Raw genomic sequence first — 10,659 nt, forward strand, 5'->3', positions numbered from 1 at the left:
ATTGGGTAGAGAATCTTTTTTTTTTAATTCAAAAAGCTGCACATCAGGCCTGAATCTTACATACTGAACTTTATGTCAGTGAGATTTAACACTGCAGTCAATCTTTGATGCAGAATCCCATCATTTTTCACAGTATGACGCTTACTATGAATAAGGATCCAATAAGGACTTTCTGAAATATTGGATTTGATCAGATGTTTGTACCATCTCTTTACAATCCGGTTGGTTAGTCCAAATCTACATTATTTTGGTTTAAGCTGCATATAAACGGCATGTTTCTCTCTGGGTTCTATTGCTTTTGTTTTTGATTTGGGACCACATTTATTGTAATTTCTGAATTCCCAAAAGACAATTGGCCAGTTGTTGAATTTTGCTGCCACAGCATAGGTCTACTGCATAGGAGAAACATCCTTTTTGGGAGGCAATGTAATGTTAAACACACATCTTGGCCAGAACTACCTACCTACAGTCCTCTCTCTGCCCCTTCCAAATTAGAGCCTTTGAGAGCAAAAGCAGACACTGAAAATATACAGTATATGTTCTCTGATTACTGACATCACTGACAGATACTGACTCCTTAATTCACCCAGGAGCTGCAGAGTTTGATAAATGGTAAAACCAAATCAGGATGTTAAATAAAACTTCAAAATGTGCATTCATGACCCCTCAGCCCAATATTTTCATGAGTGCTTATAAAGAGTCGGAAAGAGGGTGACTAATTCCAGGCTCCCAAGAGGATGGCTGTGAATAAAAAAAATCTTAGCATCTACTGGCACTTCCTCAGGCACGCAATGAACCCACACCAAAAAACAATCTAATTCACACACCTGTGTAAAGGCAAACCCAACACATGCATACATATGCTTGACCACACGGGGGTTGTTTTGACCAAGGAAATGTAATTAAATGCTTGAACCACTAGGCGTTAAAATAAGAAACACACAACATTGTGACATATAGATGAATGGTGATGGAGAGCTCGTCAGTCCAAAATGTCCCATAGTGTTCAACTGGGTTGAGATGTGGTGACTATGAAGTCTGTTGCACAACAATCACACCATTTTCATCCTCATCAAACCATTAATAGTAAATCCTGACTCATTTATCAAGAATTAAGATTAAAGGGCCACCTATTATGGTCTTAAATCAACTGTTTATTACTCCTTACTATGAGTCAGTACCAACAATCCCAATGCACTCATCGATGTCTGCATTTCAATCAATAAGATGTGTAACCCTTTGTAATGAGCAAATACGCCATTGTTTATGTATTTTGTGAGTACAGGAAGCTTGTGGTGATGTTTTATAATTTGTCTTATCCTCCAGATCTTCAAAATGCTATGTTATGTTCATCAAATCATAGTGACATCTGTGACATTTGCTCCTTCAAAAAAGTGAACATGGAAAGAAAAAATTTATTCCTTCATTAGTGGGATTTACGTGTCCTCCAGCCTTGGCTGTGGTAAAGACAGAATATAAGACAGACAAGAGAAAATGTGGAGAGTATGGGGAGGTTGAAGGACCTCCACTGCTCCAGTGTCCTTAATGTTCATTAGTTGCCTTAAATTAAAGATATTATTATTTGAAATGGCAGCTCAAGAGGATTTCCTGCATGCCCTTTGCCTTCATTTCCACCTCCCCTCTCTGGATTGGTTCACCTAATGATACGTTGTTTTAAAGCATCTCCATTTTTGCACAAACTTGCAGTTGTGCAGACGTCCAATTAAAGACCATAGAGAAGCACCAGTCTTAACCTTGACGCAATAAGCAATGAGCTGTGTGGGAGCCTGATCCTGTGACAAATATTAGGCCTATTCTTATTTGCGTGAAATGACATCCACGGCAAATTACTTCTTGAGAGTGCACATACAAATCCACACACAGTATTTAAAAAATGAAAGAGCAGAACTGTGTGTACTATGTGCCTTTTTGTATTGATCAGCAGTGAAAAGGTTCAGTGTCTGCCATTGGCTACTCAGCTGTCATGACATGCCAATAATCCAATTCCCTCCATTGATACGGCCTGTTCAATTAGACTGAAGTCCGTGCGAGGATATTGACACGCAGTAGGGATTTTGTCAGCAAAATTAATCAGCGTTGTGGCTCCGCGTGAATGAAACAAACCAGCATCCGCGCGTGCACCGTTGGCTGACAGCTCGCGCTCCCCTCTCTGTAGTGGTATAGCCCGTAGGAGAGCGTCTGGCTCTGCACAGCCTCTCTGCTCCTTCACTTAACGGCGATTCCTTTAGTTCGTGTGTTTGCATTAGTGCGGAAGGAGAGAGGAGAGCGTCTACGCTTTTTTGATTTTTGCCGTCTCGCCGTCCAGTCCAGGTCCATCCAGTCCGGCAGAGACATGGAGGGAGTCAGCAGCAACAGGAGCATGTCTTACAGTAGATGGAGTTATGACAGGTAAGCGAGCTTCCCCATAATGACAAGTGTACGTTTCAAACGCTTGTTTTCATCTTAGTCTATTGCGTTTCGTTTGTATTGTCATGCGAGGCCGATATTGTAAAGGTTGAGGCTCCAGCTTGATGGTTAGTGGGACCCCCCCCCCCCCCCCGCGCAATTAGTTGACAGGTGCAAGGGATTTGGAAATGAGAGATTCGATGTGAGTGTATTAAGTAGCCTAAGCATCATACGGGATGTTCGCTTCACTGTCTACTATACTCTACTGACTATGTCCAATGGTGAAGGTTCACAAATCAGCCGACCATCACCAAAACATCCCTATAGGAACAGGTTGAGTGTTTATGTTACTCAAGGTACTTAATGCTATTTTTAATCTGTTATTGCAGTAAGGTAATCTATCTATCTATCTATCTATCTATCTAAAATCTATTGACACTATTTGACATTATACTAAAAGTTTTAAGTGATTGAGAATCTGTGTATACTAGCTTCAAGTGCTTCAATCCCAGAGCTGGAGGTGTAGGCAGGGTATATCTCAGTAAGGGCGAATGTGATCAAGACCTCACATTTTGGTACAAATCCAAACAAGCATGTGGAGAATGACTGCAGAGAGCATAGCTGATATAAACCACCCTGTAGAGCCGTGGTGGTCCTCTCTCGCTTGACCACAGCTGCATCTTCGAATACAGATTTTTTGGAAGGAATTAAAAATATGAGGTGTGATTTATGACACTCTTGTGTTTCTCTAAATAATATCGTAAATGAACAGAATGTCCATTTTGTGTGGGTGTGATGTCATCCACACAATGACAGACATGAGTGTGAATGAGTCAGTTCAGTTTGAATGGCCATGACTAGTGAAAATGAGTCTAACATGGAGGAAACACACTGTAAGTATGCTGAAGTACACCGAATCATATTAATGAGCATAAATACAGTTAAAAAACGTGTAGTACACTTGACACACACACTGTAGTACACAAATGCGTTGTTGTGTGTGTCTCCACCAGTTAACAGGACAATATCACCTTCAACACACATCAAACCATACAGTTCTTCATTAGCTAACTCCTTAGTCATACTCAGCCAGTAATTTGGAATACAATGGATGGTTGGAGATACTGTTGCTGTATCATTGAGCACCAGAGGCCCAGTAGAGGAGGTTTTACCCTGACAGCACTGTATATATACTGTATGTTTGCACAGACAGTATAATTGGTATTCTGAACCTGTGCTTGGACATCCCGAGAGACTGCTGCCAGAGCCAGTGGTCTCTCAGCCTCCTAAGATTTCTCACAGCGCTGGAAAATAATGTTTACTGTGTGCAACCAGTTATAGGCTGTAAGAGGTACCAGGGTCTGTGTATTAAAGGAGAAGTATCGTTTGGTTTTGATATTTTCCCCCCAGAAAACCATAAGCTTTAGTTTTATGGATTCACTTCCCAGTGCTTTTTTTCCACACACAGGTGAACCGATTGTTGTGGGTGTGAAAATAAGCAGCTTCTCTGCTAATGTACTGCTTCAACAGTCATACCGGAGGGTTTAAGTTAGAACTGACCATTTAAATATTGCCAACTCTTTCCTGTGGCAAAAATCAATCCAACCGAGACTAAACTCTGATGTTAATGTGACACTTTTCTTGCAGGCACAAAACATTAACATTTAGGTCACTGGTTTATACCTGTATCTCATTGAAGGAATGATTTCTTACTGAAATACCACACACAATACACTGCAGTTATGGCATGAGAAAAAAAAGGCTAATTTTCAGTCTAGAAGCTCAATAAACCCGAAGGCCACCTCTATCAGCTTTTCATTATTGCTGGTTGTTGTTTTTTCTTGTCTCTAGCCCACTAATTTGTAATATGTAGGAACATAAAAGAGGCACGTTCATATGCCGATTCTTGTCAAAGAGCACTGAGGCCTCCAGAGGCGTGCAGATTCTCCAAGGGGCAGAGGTGAACATTAAAAAATGGCATCTCTCCCACTTGAGTTGCAGGGTGAGTAAATACATGCTGGAAATATAGACACACACGTGTCTGAGTGTGTGTTCAAAATTGCATACTAACGTGCTGCGTACTGCATACTCAATCAGTATGTACTACATACTACGTACTAATGTGCACACTGAAATACTCAAGCAATACATCTTCTCTGCATCACAACTGTATCGATCACATGACCAGTCCCAGCTACCGTGAAACATCTGCCACTACATTTAATGTAGTCCGGTATAATTTTAAGGCAAATTATAAGGATTCAATATTTTAGTATTAAATATTTTTTCTACAACACATTATATATATGAGCTTGAGCCCGCGTTGGTCCTCTTAACGTCCTCGTTCCTGAATAGCTTCTGTTTCACGTCATTCGTAATTATTTTATTGCCTTTGCACAGTCTGAAGGGACGCAATGCATTTTGGCCCAGTTGAGTAGTAAGCCCCCGTCGCATACTCAGAAATTCTTGCTAATCTAGTATACATCTCAGTATTTCTCGCATACACAAAATCCAAATACTATGCAGTTGGAACAATTTGACGTCTTAATTTGAATAGATTGTTAGTATGTGATTTCAAACACAGCCCCAAAGTAACATCCATGACGATTACTACTTCATACTGTTCACACCTATGGTCCACCCACAAAGGTGTCACTTATTCTGCTTGATTAAACCTCGTCTAAGGACTGTGTGGGTGTACAGACTGTGCTTGTCTGACCCTCCTATTAGATTTGTAGCACCTGTTAGCATAGGAGAGACTACACCTTTATCTTTCTTATTGGTTCATGAACTTTGGTGAATAAGTGAGAGCACCTGTGTGGGTGTTCGGGGCCTTGAAGTGAGATACAACAACAGTAGTGTACTTAGCTGTAGTAATTGTACTCAAAAATATTCATCCTGATATTCAAAAGCGGTTGTCACATCTGACAATGATAAAAGATATATATAATAAAGATAAAGATAATAATCCAGAAGATACTACATTAATGTTACAGTTTCACACACACTGTCAAGACAAGCTGCTGCTCAGCCCTGAATGTGCTTCTTATTCAGATATATCAAGTTGATAAAGTTGTTGAAATAGGGGCTACCTGCTAACTGAGCAGAATGTTAGGAGCACTGCCAAAGTGAGTTTATTAGCCAAGTATCATTTAGTAGTTTGGCTAACTCGTGGAATTAACAGCTGATTAAGTCTGCCAGCAAAATGTGTTATTTTTTGTGTTATTATTATTATAGAAATTAGAAACATTACCCTCTTTGGTTATAACAAGCACCAAGTTGAAATGTTGACCAAAGGGAAAATAAAACTTCCATTTAATTTACACTGTCAGATCTGTGTGCAGAATCTTGCCAATTTAGTTTAATAATTGCTAATGAATAGTCCCACTCAAATATCTAAATCTAAATACTTGTTTATTACTGTTTTCTTTTGATACTGAGTGCTCTGCAGATAATTATGTAAGTTATATAAGTCTATTCATACTCAAAAGACTCACCTATAGTTTCGAGTATAGCCACGTCGTATATTTGTGTTTTTGCAGCCTTTGTAATTCATGGTGGAGCCTGTTCGTTCTTGGACATACAGTATGTATAGTCACACTGTGTCCTGGCACCCACTCAGTCAACACTGTATCCTAGAGATGGAGGGACAAGGTGGGCTGACAAGATACAATTCAGAGCCTCCGGAGCTCAGACCAGAATCTCATGTTTTTAAAGACAAAGGTTAGTTTGAATGTCCGTGTGTACATTGTGATGCCTCCACCAAACTGCACAGGATAAAGGGGAACAGGAAAAGAGGAAGCAGTGGAAATTATGCATTGTAAGTTTCTGCTTAATTTCTCATTCTTCATTATGGGACCTGATGATTAGGTGAAAAGACACCTGACCCCCCTGAAAGCAATGACTGTGGGGGTTTAAAAAAGGATAATTAACTAACCTTTCACGAATTAAAAACATCTATGATGACTGCAGTTGTTAGAAGAGATGGGAATTGAATCAAATCCTCCTGAGCTTGTTTTCTTATGTTTTGTAAATATTTGTTTCATATTGGATTTCAGTGTCAAATGAAGGAAAAAAGCTACTCATTAGTTTTGGTTTCACACAAAAGCTCAAGGCTAGTATTGATGCCAGTCTAACCCGTGATTTATCTGACAGCTGAGAGCAGACACAGTGGCCTATTTTATCTGCATAAAGGTAAGAGAACATACTGTATGTAAAGGAGAACTGCTAAACTGTGAGTTCAGCTGTATTAACACAGTATGTGAACATGAAGCTCAGAAGGTTTAAGGGTTGTGACTGACACACTCCTTACCAAATGTTGGCTGTGATGTCTTGTTTGTTTTTTTTGGTGTGGAAGTAGTCTTAGTCTGTGTTTGTTGGGACGCTTTGCATTGTTTGCACAGCGGCCATACTGTCAAGCCTTTATTATTGTCTATGATTTTCACCTGTGCTCCTTTGGAATCTGTGCAGCCGACATTAATACATTTAACAACTGATTTAGACATGCAGGAAGAAGTGATTTCATAGAATATTGTGTTGTTTTACGCTTCCGAACAACTACTAGGCGTGAATCTGGTTTCAGATCAGATCAGAGGGGTTGATCTGAGGTGTGCTCTGTCTGTTCAGCTTGTGATGCAGGTGTGAATTGGCCACAGCAGTCCCAGGTACCGGGATGTGCACTGGTTGTCAGCTGCGTATGAAGTCATACACACTGCGAGCCCCTGAAGTGGGAATCCATCGTGTGTTTGAGGCCAATGTGGGTGGCTTTAAAAATGAGTCACCAAAAGAACCATGTACCTTAGTTAGAGATTGCACACAACCAAACAAAAGGTTTGGTCTCCAGCCAAGGAAACTGTTGCTTCCATTATAAAATAAACAAACAAAATTTTACAGGTCAAAAAAACGTCAGAAATGAGAGTGGGCCAAAGGTAGAGTGGAGAAAAAAAGTTGAATGTGGTTGTCATGACAGTCTGATATGGTCTGAGTTTATAGAGATATTTTGCTCTGAACCGAAGTATAAGACGCACAAACTGACGAACTGAGCAACAAACAACCATCCTGAGCCGTGGTGTTACTCGTGGGGCAAAAACTGTGTTAAATCTGTGTTTTACCAACCAAAGTTATTGACTAAGATTAAGATTTCTCTGCCTTAAGATTCCTCTTTTAGTAAACAGAGCCATTACCCGTAACTGTCTGACTGGGCACTTCTTTAAACCCTTGTCAGTTATTTATTGAAGTGAACTGTGACTAAGGAGCACACAACACAGTTATTTGATGTTCAAAGTATTTTGGCCCCACCTCTTCAGGTTCCTCCCTATCTTCAGAAATGTGCATCATGGTGTCAGCATATGTTGGATGGCAATCACGTTGTTTTAGTGCTGTGCCTTTGCTAGTGGAAATATTTAGGTTTTGAACTGCAGAGGTAATAGTTACCTGCACAGCGTTATGGAGAGAGATGAGCCTGGAAAAGCAGGCTTGATGCAGTTCTCCATGACGGCTACAGTGCAGTGCAGGAGAGCATCTGAAGTGACAGCTGTGTCCAGAGAGTGTCAGGACGCCCACCCCGCCTCCTGTGAGAGCCTCAAATCCTTACCACTGATAGATTTTAGAGGATTCAGCTCCCCGGTGTGACGCATCTTTAGAAGTTGCAATTTACTGCTATAACTATAGCTTTATATTTAACAGCTTTGTAACCTATTTTAACTGTATTGTTGTTATGGTAAGCTTGTGGAATATTTCACCATTGCAAACTATTAACCTGGACTAAAACTGCAGCTTCCTACCTCTCATTGTTTCTGTTGATGTGGCCTGTCATGTCTTATTCGTCAGGCCTCCTAATTCTCCAGGTCAACGACTCCTCCGCTACACTGCTGTTATTATGCAGTTCATAGCTTAGTCACTGTCCACCTGTTTCTGTAGTAACCACAGATAGAAAAAGCAGAGTACCAAACAAAGCCTTCAGGCTTTTGTCTATGCTGCTACACTTCTTTTTGCCAGCAGCAGTTAGCAAATGCAGATGATTTGTAGCTGTCGCCGCAACTGTTGAGAAATGTGAAACATTTAGTGATGTTAAACTGGATGGATTTAAAAATCTCTAAGCAGTCAACGCCTTATATATATATATCTCTGTGTCTTCTATCAGGCACTTAAGAAATGTTCTTTGGTCATCATTAGTGTGGCCCCAAAGCAGAAATTGGCATTTACTTAAACTGTCCACATATTTTCACCTTTCACAGACACATAAAACCATCACAAATGTCTTCCAGTTAAAGTTAATTTAATGCAAAACAAACAGATGTTTTAAATGTACTGCCTGTTAATGGTAAGCTCCTGTACAGCTATTAGATATTAGTAGATATTAACAATACAGGTAATGGCCAGAACTGCGACTGAATGCAAATTCTGTAGTATTGCACCAACCAGGTTGATTAAAGTGATTTCAGGTTCCAAACTAAGGCACAGAAACACAGGCTGAGACAACAGAATACATGATGTGAATAATGATTTACACCTAATGCCAGATTTTATTCTGATTTTCTGATGTCGTCATATGATAACTTCAATTTATGTTTTATTAGGAGTATCGGTTAGCAACAAAACAGTGAATACACTTGGTGAATATGGTGGACAGATAGGGGAGAGTTTAGTGAGTAAGGAGAGAGAGGATGTGGGTGCTTCAGGATCTACTAAGGTGAAGCTCAAAGGCTTTTCAGGTAGAGATCAGACGGAGTTGGTGAGGGTGCTGTGGCAGAAAGGCAGCCGGCCTGTCAGTCTAATCCTTCCTCTGCAGGTAAAAAGGAAAACACTCACATTGTCTCAGGAAACAGTGACGCCAGCTGACCTGCCTCTGTGGTTTGAACCTGTATCTCTTCAAATGTTGCTGACAGATAGGGACTGACATCAGGTGCAAAGGTGGAGAAGCCTCCTTTCTAACATCTCCGGATGTGTTTTGGCTTTCTGCTTTTGTGAGGGAGCGGTCGGCGCCTCCTGTGGTGGCGGCCTGCTGGCAGGCCATGAGCTTTGAAAGCAAAGGTGCCTGATGTGGGAACTGGCAATCTTGACAAGGTCAAAAGGTCTCTATAATTGTTAAAATAAAGATCTCCTTGGTAAAGGAGCAGTTAGTTATATAATTACGGTACCTCTGAAGTAGATATGACAGTCCAACATATTTATCTATTCAGACATCCTTATGTATCCACAGCATAATATATTTATATATTATTTACACATTTTATCCACTATTTAGATGGACGTACTTGGTATAACTTCAAACAGAATAAACCCAATAGGATGCCCTGATGATTTTCAAAAACATTGTACGTGCAATATATAACTCTGCTTACTCTGTAAGTAACTTAATTTAGCTTTTTCATATATCAATCTGGGCCCAGGAAATGTCAAACTCAGAGAAAGGAGTCGTTTGAATTGTTCTTTTTGTTGTTCTCCTTCTTGCTTTAGTGCATGAATGCATTTTAGAAGCAGATGACAATCAGCTGCACAGTCCAGGACAGAGCCTCTTAAATGTCCTCCAGTGACACTTGATGATTATTTTTTGCTCTGAAGAGTTTGACAAGATGATCTTTGAGGTGTGAGAGAGTTCTGGAGATGCAGGTTAGAGGTGTGGAGGTGTTGTGGGACAATATTCCAAGGCTTCATGAATTTCTCAGTAATACATATCTAGTGTGACAAGAAATGGATAACAGTGCCTTATTCATTAGCTCTAAACATTGCATTTGTTCCCAGCCTGTCAGGCAGCCATTACCTACAAGCAGCCTTGAATTTAGAATCGACTTTGTCTCTAAGCTCAAGGTTTTTAACATGAACAGAAACGTCAACACACAACCTCATACTCATGTCACAAATGCTTTCACAAAGAAAAAAGCCTACTGTGAAAATCATTAAATATATGAAATGCTAGTCAGTAGAAACTAATGCACTAATATTAAAGGTCTTCATTTTTCAAATCTGCACTGACTGAAGTAAAAGTCTTTTACCAAATGCCACCACTAAAGATAATCTTTCTGCCAGCTTGGCATTTCTGACCAAAACAAATGCTCTATTTTTAGGCGTGTAAAGGCAGTTCCATGAAAGGAATAGCATCGCCTCAGTTCATAAATCATAATCACTATCCGAGTGTCATGACGGTGTTTGTGGCCTCCTCACTTTGATGCCTTTGCTGTCTTATTAAAACAGGAGAGGTTGCTGGTTCTCCTTCACATCAAAGTAGATTTGTGTTGAATTACCCTTTCAGCA

Source organism: Enoplosus armatus, chromosome 1 (assembly GCF_043641665.1).
Source record: "Enoplosus armatus isolate fEnoArm2 chromosome 1, fEnoArm2.hap1, whole genome shotgun sequence".
Classification (NCBI taxonomy): domain Eukaryota; kingdom Metazoa; phylum Chordata; class Actinopteri; order Centrarchiformes; family Enoplosidae; genus Enoplosus; species Enoplosus armatus.